Below are 15,192 nucleotides of genomic sequence, written 5' to 3'. Positions count from 1 at the left end.
TGGAACAAAATATAGATAGACTAGAGGAATATCAAATTTATGATAATTTATATGAAATGGGAATTGACATTACGACATATAAAATGAAAAAATTATCATATAAACAATTCGCTACTTTAATTACAACTAAATTTACCGGCACATTAAAAAATTGGTGGGATAATTATCTTACAAAAGAAAATAGGCAAAGTATATTTTGTGTTTCAACTATTAACTCAATCATTAAGGATGAATCTTCATGGAAAACCATAGAGAATAAAGTCATACAAGATGTCACTACCACCTTAATTTATAACATAGCTAAACATATTATTGCAGAACCTTAACTTTTCCAAGATAGAAGTCTAGAGATATTATCTACTCTTTCTTGCCCAAAGTTGGACGATTTTAGATGGTATAAAGATGTTATTAATTACTCAATAAAGTTAAAAAAGAAAAGACTACTCACGATTATTGGAAAGAAAAATTTATTAGTGGTCTACCCAAGCTATTCGGTGAAAAGGCTAGAATAAAATTAAAAGATTGTTTTGAAGGAAAAATTCTTTACAATCAATTAACCTATGGTGACCTCATAAGTTTTATAAATATTACTGGATTAGAATTATGTACAAGTATAAAACTTATGAATCAACTAAAAAAGATAGTAAAATATAACAAAATAAACTAGAAAACTTTTGTCAAGACTTTAATTATATTAAACTATTTGCCCCATCAAAAGAGACTTCTAAAAAAGATAAAAGATAACCATAAGAATAAACATAAATCAGAAGAACCCTTTCATTGCAAAAGGAGGTTCAAAAAATCTAACCATAACCCTGATAAAAAAAGATTCAAACCAAACAACACTAAAAGGTGTTGGGGCTGTGAAGAAACGGGACATCGACCCAAAGACTGCTCAACCACTAAAAAAAGAAAGACAAAATTAATATGTTAATTTTTTAAGAAAAAGTTAAAATAATTATATTCCATTATAGGAGAAAATAATTCCTCCTCCGATAAAAATCTTAGCGACAACGATCAGCTAAATATAGTCTATAGGTCTGAAGATAGTAAGTCATCAGACGCTTGTGAATGTGGTCGTGTGATTTGCTCCTACAAAAATCATTCCATACATAAATATCATAACTAGTAGTAATAAAAAACATTCTTTGATATAATAAATCATATTGAAGATCCTGATTTTAGGAAAAAAATATTTCATTGCCTTAAGAAATTTAGTCCTTGATAAACAATGTCATAATAGAACTATAAATCCCTTTGTATGAAAAGTGTTTTGAATAAATTTAAACAACCAATAAGATACGAAATTACCTTACAAAATATTCAGGTGGAATTCTTACAAATAAAATATGAAATAAATAAAATTAAGCCGAAACTTAACATCCTAGAAGTTGACAAAATTACTAGTAAATCACCACCTAATCAGGAATCGGAAAATTATAAATCTGACCCTAAAGGAACATCAAAAGAAGTAGAGTCTCTCACAGGATCTCTATCTAAATTAAGAATTAATACCATTACGGTCATTACACCGCAAGGCATCTATACCAGGGTTCTAGATAAAAATCTTATATTTCCCTACTTAAACTATATATCAAAAGGTGAAGTAATTTCCTAAAAGAGAAAATTACTTTTAAAATAAATCTATTTTCACACCATGAAAATTATACAATAAAAATTATTACACCTTCCCCTCCTCCTAGGTTTTTGTTAGCCTTCTTTATAGCACTAGGAGTTACTCAATTTCAAATAATTTAAATAATGACTGCAACTCAGCTCAATATATTTTTCATAAAAATTATACATTTTCTAGATGGAAAATGTTATTGTACAACTTTGATTTTCAAATAAAGGGAGGAAATCTCCCTAAAATTTTAATAAAAGAGTCATGAATAAGACATTTCCCGTTGTTCAAACCTGAAGAAAAAATGAAAAGACCATTTTATGAAGAAAATCAAACAAAATCACACGATATATACATGTATTCCCTCCAACCACAATATATTATACCCTCACCATTAAAAGAACCCATAAGTATCTCAACTAAGCTACAACCACTTCGTTCAGTTTTTCGATAAAATTCATCCTCCTCGATCATTCAAAAATATCTCAATCCAAACAAAGGATAGTTACAAGATGAAAAACACAGAGATATACCAACAAGCGGATTTCACTTCCCAAAAGGAAAATGATAAGGTTACTCCAAATTAAAAAAAAAAACAATTTCAGTAAACAGTGTTACAGGTATTGTCAATTGCTGCACTTGATAAAAAAATATGGGAATTATGAAAGCTAGGCTTTACTAAATCCCTGCTACACCAACCAAAATTATGTGGAGACAGAAGATTCCCTCAAGACCCGGAGGTATTATGAATTTATTTTGACAGATACCGATTCGGTAGAAATTGAGAATATATTTGAAGAAAGTGAACCTTACAGTATACAATATTCAAAGTTCACGATCAAAAGAATTTTGAGTGCATTTGAATGGTTTGAAGATCATCTACATATCCCTATTAAAATATCAAAAGCCCATCGACCCAGACATATAATTGGTATGATTATATATCAGCCTAGAATAACTTTACTTTTCTTAGACAATATAACCATACTTGGTTTATCAAATATTCAGAAGAAATGAAGAAGGCGATAACTTCCCGATGATTTTACAAATGGTGGAGTCAGTTCGGAGGAAATAAATAGATACTATCAACTCAACATCAAATAAAATTTGAAAAATTTCAGGTAGAAAGGAATATATCTACCTTATCAGAAAATATTAAATTATGCAATTTCTTTATTGCCAAAAGGATCTCTTATATTATTAGTTGGTCCTTCAACATTAACGAATATATGAGCATCAAATATTTAAGCAAGATCATTAAAGTTAAAGGATGGGCGCCAGCGGTCCACAATGATAAGTTAAATTTAAGTTCATCACCCCAAAGGGATTATGACAACTCCAAAGAAATATTAAAAATAAGGCTTAAGGAATCCTTATTAAAAGCCTTATAAACCTCAATAATGATGCGGAATAAAAAATTTTGATTTATTAGATACTGTTGCCTCACATGACGAGCTTAGCAACGCAGATATGTTAGATCTGCACGGAATATCACAATCATACCTTCTTAATTAAAAGAAAGTGTCAGCACACTTTGATGATAAACAAGAAAAATATCAATAAATGATTATCAAAGAGTGGACCCCACATCCAAAAATATGCATACAAATTGATGGTAAAAAGAAAACAAGTTTCAAGATCATTATGATAAAAATCAGCATAGGACAATGCAATCACATGTTAGCATTAACTATGTCAATAATTTTACAAGCACGGAGACCCCGCCGGAACAAAAGTTCAAGCCACAAAGTGACAAAGGACTTGATATCAAAATTTTTCAGTAATCAACACAAGAAGACATAAATACAACAAAGCTACATGTGCAGCTATGTGACATATATTCCCTGCAACAAAAAAATATTATCAGATATGTGTAATAGTTAATAGATACGTGTAAAAATAATAGAGTGTATTAGTGTATGAACATATGTAATCTAGATAGCATAATAAGTTAGATTAGTCAGCACTTTTGAGGCCTATTTAAGGCTTTCAACTTGTATCAGCAAAGGGCATTAAAAATCTTACTGACTTTGAAATCCTCTCTACAATTCTCACAATTTTCTCCATCATTTTTATCTCCCATCTTTCATGTTCTCTCTCCTTTCCCTTAATCAATAAAAAGCTTTTGTAAGTACACTTTTTCTTGCACTTTTATTTTGTTAAATGTTTTAAAATTTCAGTTTTGCTTACTGCACTTTGTTCTTCTCTTTTCTTTAAGTTTCTTTAAATATTTTTGTGAGTTTTGCTTGTTCTTGCTCCCTTCCGTTACTCTGCCCAATTTTTCTTAGGATTTCATCTTGGAACATGGTCCGTCCCTTATAATTCCTCTAGAATCCTCTTTTGATGGGGTAAATAGTTTAATATAACCGAAATCTTCACAAACATTTTCTAGTTCCTTTTTTGATATTTTACTATCCTTTTTTGGTTGATTTTTAAGTTTCATATTTGTACATAATTCTAATATAGAAATATTTGTAAAACTTATGAGGTCATCATAGGTTAATTGACTATAAGGAATAATGATATTAATAATTAAGCTCTAATATCCTACAAAAAAGAATTACTATAATAAACCTTCTTTTTCGGATATACAATACGAAGAAAATGGGTGTCTATCTCATAATTCGCATTCGGAAAGAGAATTAGTCATTACGGCATATGAAATGAAATATTTATCTGATAAACAATTAGCTAGTTTAATTGCATCTGAATTTACTGGTACATTAAAGGATAGGTTTAAAGGAAAAATCTCTTATAAATAATTAACCTATGGTGATCTCATGAGTTTCATAAATATTACTAGACTAGGTATGTGGTTATAGATAATAATTGCATTGAATATGCAATTAATTTTTTACTATTATCCATAAATTAAAGAAAGGGAAAAATGGGTTCTTAAAAATAATATTAGCAATATTCCAACATGAATTTGATTATTTGTCATTATAACATAACTCAAGAACCTCTAATTTATGAATTATTCATAAAATAATAAATCATTGGTTCTTTAATCAATATTTAAAATAAAATAAAAAAGAAATGAGAATTTATATACAAAGGCATTTCGTAATATTAAGAAAAAATTAAGTTGCAAAGATTATAAGTGAGAAATTTCATATATATGTAAAAATAGACGATATGTTAACTTATATATAGTACTTTTAAGTTATAAAATTTAATATAGAATATCAAAACACAAATTCTTGGAACTGGGTACAATAATTATTTTCGGCATAATGAATATATGTACTATATGTGTATTTGTTCAATATAATCGATGATAATAACTTTACAGAAACATAATAACAGAGTTTAAAACATGTACTCAAAAAAATAATTAATATCATAAGCTAAATTATTGAGTGTAAAAAATATACCATGATATGTAAAAATAGAATGAAATAGAAAGGAAATATTGAGTTCACCGAATGCACAATGTCCCCTTAAGAAAATTATTCTCCTCCAATACCATAGGTCTAAAGAATTACATCCTGTCAGGATGGAACGATTTTATTCACCAACTTATTGATACAAAAACAATAGTATAACTAAGTCAATCAGGAGCAATGTACACGAATATTTAATTTTGCGGAAGTAAAAGAAGAAGATCAAAATTGTTGTTGTTTTAATATGAGAGGAAATTCCTCTATTTATAGACAACAAAGGATAGTATGAAGAACTGTTTATTGTGTCTTATCAGAAAAGTTACAATTATTTGGTAAAGTTGCAACCCTTTGGAAAGTTCACAACCTTTCATAAAAGACACAACTTTTCATAAAGTCGCAACTCTTCATTAAAGTTGCAATTTTTAGAAAAGTCACAAATCTTCATTAAAGTCACAACTCTTCATAAAAGTCGCAAGTCTTTATTAAAATCACAACTTTCATAAAAGTCAGATCTTTTCATGAATGAGGAAGGCTAGTTTTGGAAATAAATAAATTAAAAAGAAAATTCTTGCTTGTGGTGGCGCCAGGTAGGCGCGCCTAGGGTTCTCTTTTATATAAATACTAGTAAAGGAAATTTAATGTCACATATTTTATAAAATAATACTTACAAAATATCGGTCATTAAAACTAAAATAATATATTCTCTTAAATAAAAGATTACAAAGAAACAACATTAATAATGAAAAGGAAAATAATAATTATAGAATCTTATCATTTATCCTTCAGTCAATTTTCTTTAATTTTATTTTATAATTTATTATCTACTAACAAATACTAATAACAGTAAATTTGTAGAAACATAAACAATAAATTTAAATACATTTCCCAAAAAACAACAATTAATATCATAAACATAAATTAATGATTGTAAGTGAAATATAACAGGATCTATGAAAATAGAATGAAACAAAAAAGAAAAAATTGAGACCAGTGTCCCCTTAAGGAAATTATTCCTCTGTAGTACCCAAGGTTTATTGGAATAGATCCTTTCAATATGGAATGATTTTATTCACAAGTATAATGAAAAAAATAATGGTGTCAATAAGTCATTCAACATGAGCAAATTACTTGAATATTTAATTGTGCAGAAGAAGAAGAAGAGAATAGTTAGGAATTCTCATTGTTTCAAAATGGGAGGAAATCTCTCTATTTATAGAAAACAAAGCATAGTTTGAACGAATGCTTATTGTGCCTTATCAGAAATGTCACAACTCTTTAAAAAGTTACAACTCTTCGAAAAGGTCAGAACATTTCATAAAAGTTATAATTTTTCATAAAAGTCGTAACTCATCATAAAAATCGCAACTCTTCATTAAAGTCATAAATTTTCATAAAATTCATCTGTTTTCATGAAAGGGGACGACATTTTTGGGTAACTATTCATAAAAGTCGCAACTCTTCATAAAAGTCATAACTTTTCATAAAAGCCGCATCTTTTAATGAAGGGGGAAGCTATATTTGAAAATAAATAAATTTAAAAGTAAATTCTAGCTTGTGGTGGCTCCATGTAGGCGGACCTAGGATTCTCTTTTATATAAATATATGATGTAATTAGAAACAAATATAAATATGAAACTTAAAAATCAATTAAAAAAGGCTAAACATCGTCGTAAAAATTATAATGATAAACATGACGAACCCCATTATTACAAGAGAAAATATAGATTAGATAATAACGACATTAATACATGTTGAAACTGTAGAAAACCTGGACAACGTGCTAAGGATAATCAGGCCCCTATTAAAGGAAGGATAAGATAAATAGGTTAAAACTAGAAGACAATATTATAAATAAATTATACTCAATTCGTTTTAGTTTTATCCTTGTAGGAAGGACTTGTTTTATCCTCAAAAACTGATTTATTTTTGGAATCTTCTTTAGTATTGACTATATTTATTTTAAAAGGCGGGGCAGTGACAATTCTACCATTTATGGGTAGAGTAATGTCTTCTAAAGGAGGAATTTTAGATTCAACTACCTTATTGTTAGTAGCATACCAATTATCAATAAAAAATTAACGACTCATTTTGCTCGTCTAATTTCCCTGTGTATTCAAACCATTTAAAAAACTCTATGTTCCATTTTAACCTTTTCATATCACAAAATCATTTATTTCTAAAGGTTATTCTTTATGATAAAGAATATCTTTGTTATACCATTATTTTTTAATAGAATTTTCTGGACTTATCCAAAGTTTATTTAAACAATTAATATTTCGTTCAAAAGGTTCATCTAAGTGAATCATGCCAGTAAAATTTTTAATCCTTTTGATAGATTTTACGAAAGTAGTATTTTTACTTATTGTTTTATTACTTTTGTGGTAGTCAATGTTAAGTATTCTAACTCCTTTACAGATGGTAGAGTAAACATACCAAATTACGAATTTATATAGTATTGAATATCTAGCGAAAAGAAGAACACTATCCGTGGTCTTAATTGTCTGCTTTAGAGATTACTATCAAAATAATAAATTCTTTGTGTATTATTGTTGTTAGTTTTTTCACTAACCTTCTTTGATCTTATTCCTCTAGGCTCGGCGATGGGAACACTCTACGGGTCCGGCTTTACGACACACACAGTCTGAACTAATCCGACAAAAAAGTATGGCCTAGCCAATGTCTGAACCCGGAATTATCCGGTAACCCCACTTTAAGGAATAAAACCAAGAATATAAGTGAAAGAAGAATAGCAACTATCAAACTCCGAACTTATCACCCCCCATGCAACCTATGTTTCGACGTTGTCCACCCAAGGACAACGTAGAGACTTAGCCGCTCCTACTCATACCCTTCTCAGTTAACTTGGCTCTAATATCAATGGAGGGGACGGATTGAGTTTTGGGATGAAATCCTAAAAAATTTGGGCAGAGTAACCAAAGGGAACAAGAAAAATCAAATTCTTAAAACAAAACTTTAAAAAAACTTAAAAGGAAGAACAAGAAAACAGTAGTAAAAACTTAAACTTTATAACATGAAAACAAATAAACAAAAAAATAGTAGACAAAGTATACTTACAAAATACTTTTAGTGATTTAGGGAGTGGAGAGAGAACATGGAAGATGGAAAATATGGGGGAAATGTAGGAAGAATGTAGAGAGGATTTCAAAGTCGGTAAGATTTTGAATACCCCCTACTGATACAAGTTGAAAGCCTTAAATAGGCCTTAAAAGTGCTGACTAATTTAACTTATTATGCTATCTATTGTACATGTGTGCATACACTAAGACATATTATTCTTTTTACATGTAAGTACTAACTATTATGAATAGTTTATGACAATTGTACGTGGCTTGGAATATATGCCACATAGCCGGAACTACTTACATGTAGCCTTCACTGCGTGTTTTATCTTCTTTTGCTGAAAATATATCTCCAAAACATAGATCTTGTTATTTGGTCCTCTAGTCACCTTGTGGCTTTGGACTTTTATTCTTGCGAGGTCCACCTGTTTGCTTATTTGTTGACATAACAAAAGTTAACATATGCTTGGCACATTTTTGCATTTATTGAAGATGATACATATCCTCATTACTTTTGTCACTGGTGTTAAGGATGCAGTGTCTAATAATTTCAATATCTTTTCATGATTGGTAGTTTTGCAGAGATTTGCTAAGGCTTCTTCCAGTCTTGTTTTAAATTTTTCTTTTGAAAAATCAAATTTCCTTCGTGATGAAGAGCCGACAATTAACATGTCATCGTGATATTTCGGTTTTCATCCTTTAATTTTGATACTCTTGCTCAGATACTTGATCCTTTCAATTCATGAATATCAAAGGACCAACTAATAATATAAGATATCCTTTTTGAAATAAAGAACTTACACCATTTAATATTTTCTGGGAGTGTAGAGATATTTTGCTCTAGCTGGAACTTTTCAAACTGTATTAAAAATTGTGGTGATAATACTGTTTATTTCCTCCAAATTGGTTTCACAATTCGAAAAACCATCGAGGGATCGTTGCATTTTTTATATCTTCTTAATATTTAATGAATCAAGTATAGATATTTGGCCAAAGATACATAAAATTATATCAAGTTTATAATCGTACCAATTATACATCTGGGGACGATAAGATGTTGATAGTGAAATAGGAGTGTGTAGATGATCCACAAACCACTCAAAAGGAGTTAATATTCTTTTAATTGTGAATTTTGGAAATTGAATACTATCTGGATCATTGTTATCTACTAATTTATTCTCAATCTTCACTGAATTAGTATCTGTTAATATAAACTCATAATACCTTCGGATTTTTATTGGATCCTTAGTTTACACATAATTCCGATTAGTGTAACACGGTTTCATAAGGTAGGGCACTCCAAAGCATTCATATTCTTTGACAAGCGCCATGATTGAAAGTACCTGCAAAACTGTAATTGAAAAACTCTTTTTATCTGACTGAGTAACGTTTTTCTTATTTGTTGTCAGTGTAGTTGGAACAAGCCTCTTAGTATGTTTCTGGTGGTTTCATTTTACAAATATCATTTGTTTGGACAAAAAAATCTGTTGATGAGGGTTTATTTAATGATGAGGAGTTGAGTTTTGGCAGGTTTTGAAATTCTGCCAAGGTTGAGTAGCGGTTCTCTAATTTTTTATCGCCCTCCTTGAAGGTTTTTTTTTATTTTATCTTCTGATTTGAAGAGCTGTAGTGGGAGCCTCGCGGTCTTATTCTCGGTACTCCTGGTCTCATTATTTCCCCGTAAAAATTTTCTTGTCAAAAAGTCGGGGAGAAAATCATTTTCTCCTTTTATAAATTCTATTTCAAAATCAAAGCTAATTAATAAAGATTGTCATTTTGCAATTATTTGTTTAGAAACAAGATTTTTAACATCCTTTTTCACAACATCTTTGGTTGCATTGCAGTCACTCTTGATAAAAATTCTTTATTTATTAAATCATCTTGAAATTTGGTAATACATAGTACTATAGCCAAATTTCCTTTTTAATAGTATTGTAATTTCTTTTTAAGTATCATTTCAAATTCCTGAAGTTAATCTCACTAATTGTTCGTTGGACCTTATGGAAATTATTTTTTTAAGTATGCCTCCATACCCTATATATGAGGCATCTATTATTACTACCATAAGGGCATCCGGGTGTTGTATACCTAGAGTGGGAGTTTTTAAGCTATTAGTTTTATATTTTGGACTGCACTAGTGTGCTCTGATCCCCATGGCTCTGGATTCTTTTTTAGGTTCTGATAAAGAGACTTACAAACCTGGCTGTTATTAGGAATAAAATCAGCAACATATTTGAGACTTCCTAAAAATCTATTTTATCCTTAGGGGCTAAGGTAGTTTTCATTAATTTATAGTATATTATGTATATTATGGTTATTTTTCTTGTAATATTTTTACTATTCATATTTTTAGTTTTAACATTCAATGTTAATGTATCAATTATATTTTGATCAATAATGTTTATCGATTCAGTAAAGATTGAGCATAAATTGGCAGATAACAATGATCCATATAATATTCAATTTTCAACATACCAATGGAGGGGACGGACTGAGTTCCGAGACGGAATCTTAAGAAAAATTAGGGAGAGTAACAGAAGAGAGCAAGAACAAATAAAAACCTTAAAACAAATTTTAAGAAAAACTTAAAGAAAAAGAGAGCAACAAAAAGCAGTAAGCAAACTTAAATTTTTAATTTAATACATAAACTTAATAATTGAAATAAGTAGATAAAGTATGTATTACACAATTTTATTGATTAAGGGAAAGAGAGAACATGGGTGGAAAAAGGGAAAATATGGGGGAAATGGAGAGAATTGTAGAGAGGTTTTCAAAGTCCGTAAGATTTTGAATATCCTCTACTAATACTAGTTGAAGGCTTTAAATAGGCCTCAAAAGTGCTGACTAACTTATTATGCTATCTATTTTACATGTGTACATACACTAATATACTCTATTATTTTACACGTATCTACTAACTATTACACATATCTAATAATATTTTTTCGTGACAGGAAATATGTATCACATAGTTGCACACGTAGCTTTGTTGCATATATATCTTCTTGTGTTGATTGCTGAAAAATCTTTATATCAAGTCCTTCGTCACTTTGTGGCTTGGACTTTTGTTCTTGTGGATCCACGTGTTGGTGGAATTGTTGACATAGTAAATGTGTTTGATTTGTCCAATGCAGAAACATAATAATCTTTGAAACTTGTTATTTCTTAACTTTTAACTTGTAAGGCATATCCTTGGATGTGGGGTCCATTCCTTGTTAATTATTTTCTTGATATTTGTTTATCATCAAAGTGTTCTGGCACTTACTTTTAAATGAGGAGGTAATCTTGTGTTATTCCTTGTAGATGTAACATACCTCTGTTGCTAAGCTCGTTATGTGAGACACCAATATCTAATAATTTAAATTTTGATTTTGAATCAGTGCTCAGGTTTAAATAAGGTTTTCTTGAGCCTTCGTTTTAATCTTTCTTTGGAGTTGTCATAATTCCTTCAAGGTGATAAATTTTATCATTGTGGGCAGTTGTCACCCGAATTTAAACTGTCTTGATTAAATATTTAATCCTTTCAAATGCATGAATATCGAAGGACCAACTAATAATATACGTTTTCCTATTGATAATAAGGAACTTGAATAATTTAATATCATCTGATAAGGTAGATATATTCTTTCCTACCTTGGTAATAAGGAACTTGAATAATTTAATATCATTTGATAAGGAGATATATTCTTTACTACCTGAAATTTTTTAAATTGCCTTTGATGTTGAGTTGATAATACTTGTTGATTTTCTCAAATAATTTCTCGATTTGAATGTATCCTTTAACATAAACTCATAATACCTCTGGGTCCTGTGGGGATCTCCCGTCTCCACATAATTTTTGTTGGTGTAGCAGGGCTTTCACAATTTTTGCATTAGATTAAGTGTAGTATTTGTCAGTACTTGTAACACTTAATGACATGTAACCTGTAACACTGTTGACCAGTATTGCTTCTTATTCAGAGCAATTTTTTCTTTGACTTGTTTGTGTGTATATTTTTACAATCCTCATCTTGTGACTAGTCGAAGAAGTATAAAAAGGATTTATTCATTTTTTTGTTATTCCTGGTCTCATTAATTCCTTGGAAAATTCTTTTAAAAATTTGGGAGATTTCTTCCCTTTATTTGAAAATTGATAATAAAATATATAGTTTTTATGAAAAATTTATGGTTGTGTTGCAGTCAGTGTTTAAATTATTTTTGAAAGAAGGTAATTCATGGTGCTAAAAAAACTCTAGGAGGAGAGAAGGTTATAACCCTTATTGTAAAATTGTGAAAGCAAATTTATTTGAAAGATATTTTTATCTTTTATGAAATTAATTTCATCTTTTGACATAATATTTAGGTAGGGGAAGATGAGATTCTTTCCTAGCACTCTGGTATGGATGTCATCTGATTGGGAGGTATAAGGCTTTATTTGGGTGATGAAAGAAATACCTAATCTTCATTTATATCTTTGGTTATCATGAAATCATTTATGAAACCAAAATTCATTATTGCATATTTAAGTGTTTCTGAGTTTATAATTTATTCATGCTCTTTTCCTGTTGCGGAGAATAATCAGACAGTGCCTTTATCTAGATATTTATAAGGAATTAATTCTTCAATAATGCAGTTTTGATATATGCTATATTAAATAATGCAATTTTATGAATGATAAAATTTTTATTTATAACTAATGTGATAGGTTTGTGGTACTTTTGTGGTCGAATGACCGTAATTGTTTTAATTTTTAATTTCGATACAGGCAAATGAGAGACTCTACTTCTTTTGATGTTTCTCCTTGTTCGAATTTACATTCTTCAGGTTCTTGTTTAGGTGGTGGACTAGTTAATGTTTTATTAGTAATTAATTCAATTTCTAGAGCGTTGAGTCTCTACTTAATTTCATTTATTTCATCTCTTATTTGTAGTAATTTGGTATAAATACTTTGTAGAGTTGTTTCAGGTTTAATTGGTTCTTTAAATTTATTTAAACACTTGTCATATCAATGGTCTTAATAGTCCTATTATCATAATGTTTATCAAGAACTAAATCTCTTAAGAAGATTAAGTATTTTTTTTAAAAAAAATATGATCCTCAATATGATCTATCATATTAGAGATTGTTTCTTTATTACTACTAGTGATGGTATTATAGAATAATTCTTGCAGGTGCAAAATGCACTGCCACATTTACAAGAGTCTGACAACTTACTATAATAAGAATCATAGGCTAATCTAGTTGATCATCATCGATAAGATTTTTATCGGAGGAGGAGTTGTTTTTATCATCTTTTAGGATAGAATACAACTTATCTTTAACTTCTTCTTCTATTTCTAACATTTTAATTTTGTATTTCTTTTTATTAGTGATTGGGCAGTCTATGGCTCGATGTCCCATTTTTTTCAAAGTCCCAACACCTTTCAGAGTGTTTGGTTTAAATCTATTTTTACCAGGGTCATGATTAAATTTTTTGAACCTCTTTTTGTAATGACGGATTTTTCCGAATTATGATCATTCTTATGACTTCTCTTAATTCTTTTAGAAGCCTCTTTTGATGGGACAGATTGTTTAATATAACTAAAGTCTTCACAAAATTTCCTTGTTCCTTTTGTGATATTTTACTATCCTTTTTTAGTTGATCAAGTTTCATATTTGTACATAATTCTAATTCAGTAATATTTATAAAACTTATGAGGTCACCATAGGTTAATTGATTATAAGAAATTTTTTCTTCAACCTATCTTTTAATTTTATTAAACTACTAATAATTTTTCTTTTTAATAGAGAAATAGCCATAATATATAGGGTATATTATAAATTAATGAAAACCACCTTAGCCCCTAGGGCAAAAATGATAGTAATAAAGGAGTTACCATGCTCATGGAAACAAATCATAATTATAATAACCCTTTGTCCCAAAGTTGATAAAATGGGATAACGTATTAACAAAAGATGATTGGCATTTTGACTCCATAATGGAGCCAGAAATTAAAGAAGAGAATCCACATACTGACCAAGTAATACAATTTCCAGATGGATCCATACATTTAAATTTGTAAGATCCCAATCTTATGATCAAATCTCTTCAAGGAAAAGAATGTCATTTTATAGACTAGTCCAAAGTTTATATAAATATTTAATATTTGGTTCAAAAGTTTCATCTAATCTAAACCCAATGTTTAGACTACCAAAAATTTCTAATAAATAATTCCCTAGGTTTCAAGAGAAACGGATGATCTTATAACAATTAATAAAAACCAAAAATCCGAATTAAAAATTACTAATATTAATCCCTTATCCGAAACAATGATAATGATATTAATAAATTAAACTCTAATTATCCTACAAAAAAGAATTATTATAAGAAACCTTCTTTTTCGGATATACAATACGAAGAAAATGAGTGTCTATCTCATACTTCGCATTCGGAAAGAGAATTAGCCATTACGGCATATAAAATAAAATATTTATCAAATAAACAATTAACTAGTTTAATTACAGTTGGATTTACCGGCTCATTAAAGGATAGGTTTAAAGGAAAAATCTCTTATAAACAATTAACCTACGGTGATCTCATAAGTTTTATAAATATTACTAGAAAAGAAGCAAATACAAATATGAAACTTAAAAATCAATTAAAAAGGGATAAACATCGTCGTAAAAATTATGACGATAAACATGACGAACCCCATTATTACAAGAGAAAATCTAGATTAGATAATAACAACACTAACACGTCTCGAAACTGTGGGAAACCTGGATATCATGCTAAGGATAAACAGGGACCTAATAAAAAGAAGGATAAGATAAATAGATTAAAACTAGAATATAATATTATAAATAAATTAACTCAGTTATTAATGAGAATCGTACTAGTTCCGAAGTCTAGTACACAAGACAAACTTAAAATGAGAGATAGTCCTGAAAATAATAATTCGCCAGACAATGGATATAACGGTGCAGTTTACACCTACCAAAACCAATCCATCAATGTCGCTAGCAGTAAAAATAAAGAAGCTTTCATTGATATAATTTAACATATTGAAGATCCAGACCATAAGAAAAAATATTTCAGAGCATTAAAACATGTTCTTAATCAACAAATCAATAATCATATTAT

General features: G+C 29.1%; 1 long non-coding RNA gene across 1 annotated transcript; it reads left to right on the top strand.

Annotated features, from left to right (window-relative positions):
* The first annotated feature begins 3,238 nt into the window (after positions 1-3,238).
* On the top strand, positions 3,239-9,872 carry LOC114074196. The gene is made up of 2 exons (XR_003574642.1): positions 3,239-3,751; positions 7,603-9,872. It is a non-coding gene; the product is annotated as an uncharacterized LOC114074196 (long non-coding RNA).
* The last annotated feature ends 5,320 nt before the right edge of the window (positions 9,873-15,192 follow it).

Source organism: Solanum pennellii, chromosome 1 (assembly GCF_001406875.1).
Source record: "Solanum pennellii chromosome 1, SPENNV200".
Taxonomy (NCBI): Eukaryota; Viridiplantae; Streptophyta; class Magnoliopsida; order Solanales; family Solanaceae; genus Solanum; species Solanum pennellii.
This window is presented reverse-complemented; position numbering and strand designations above follow the sequence as displayed.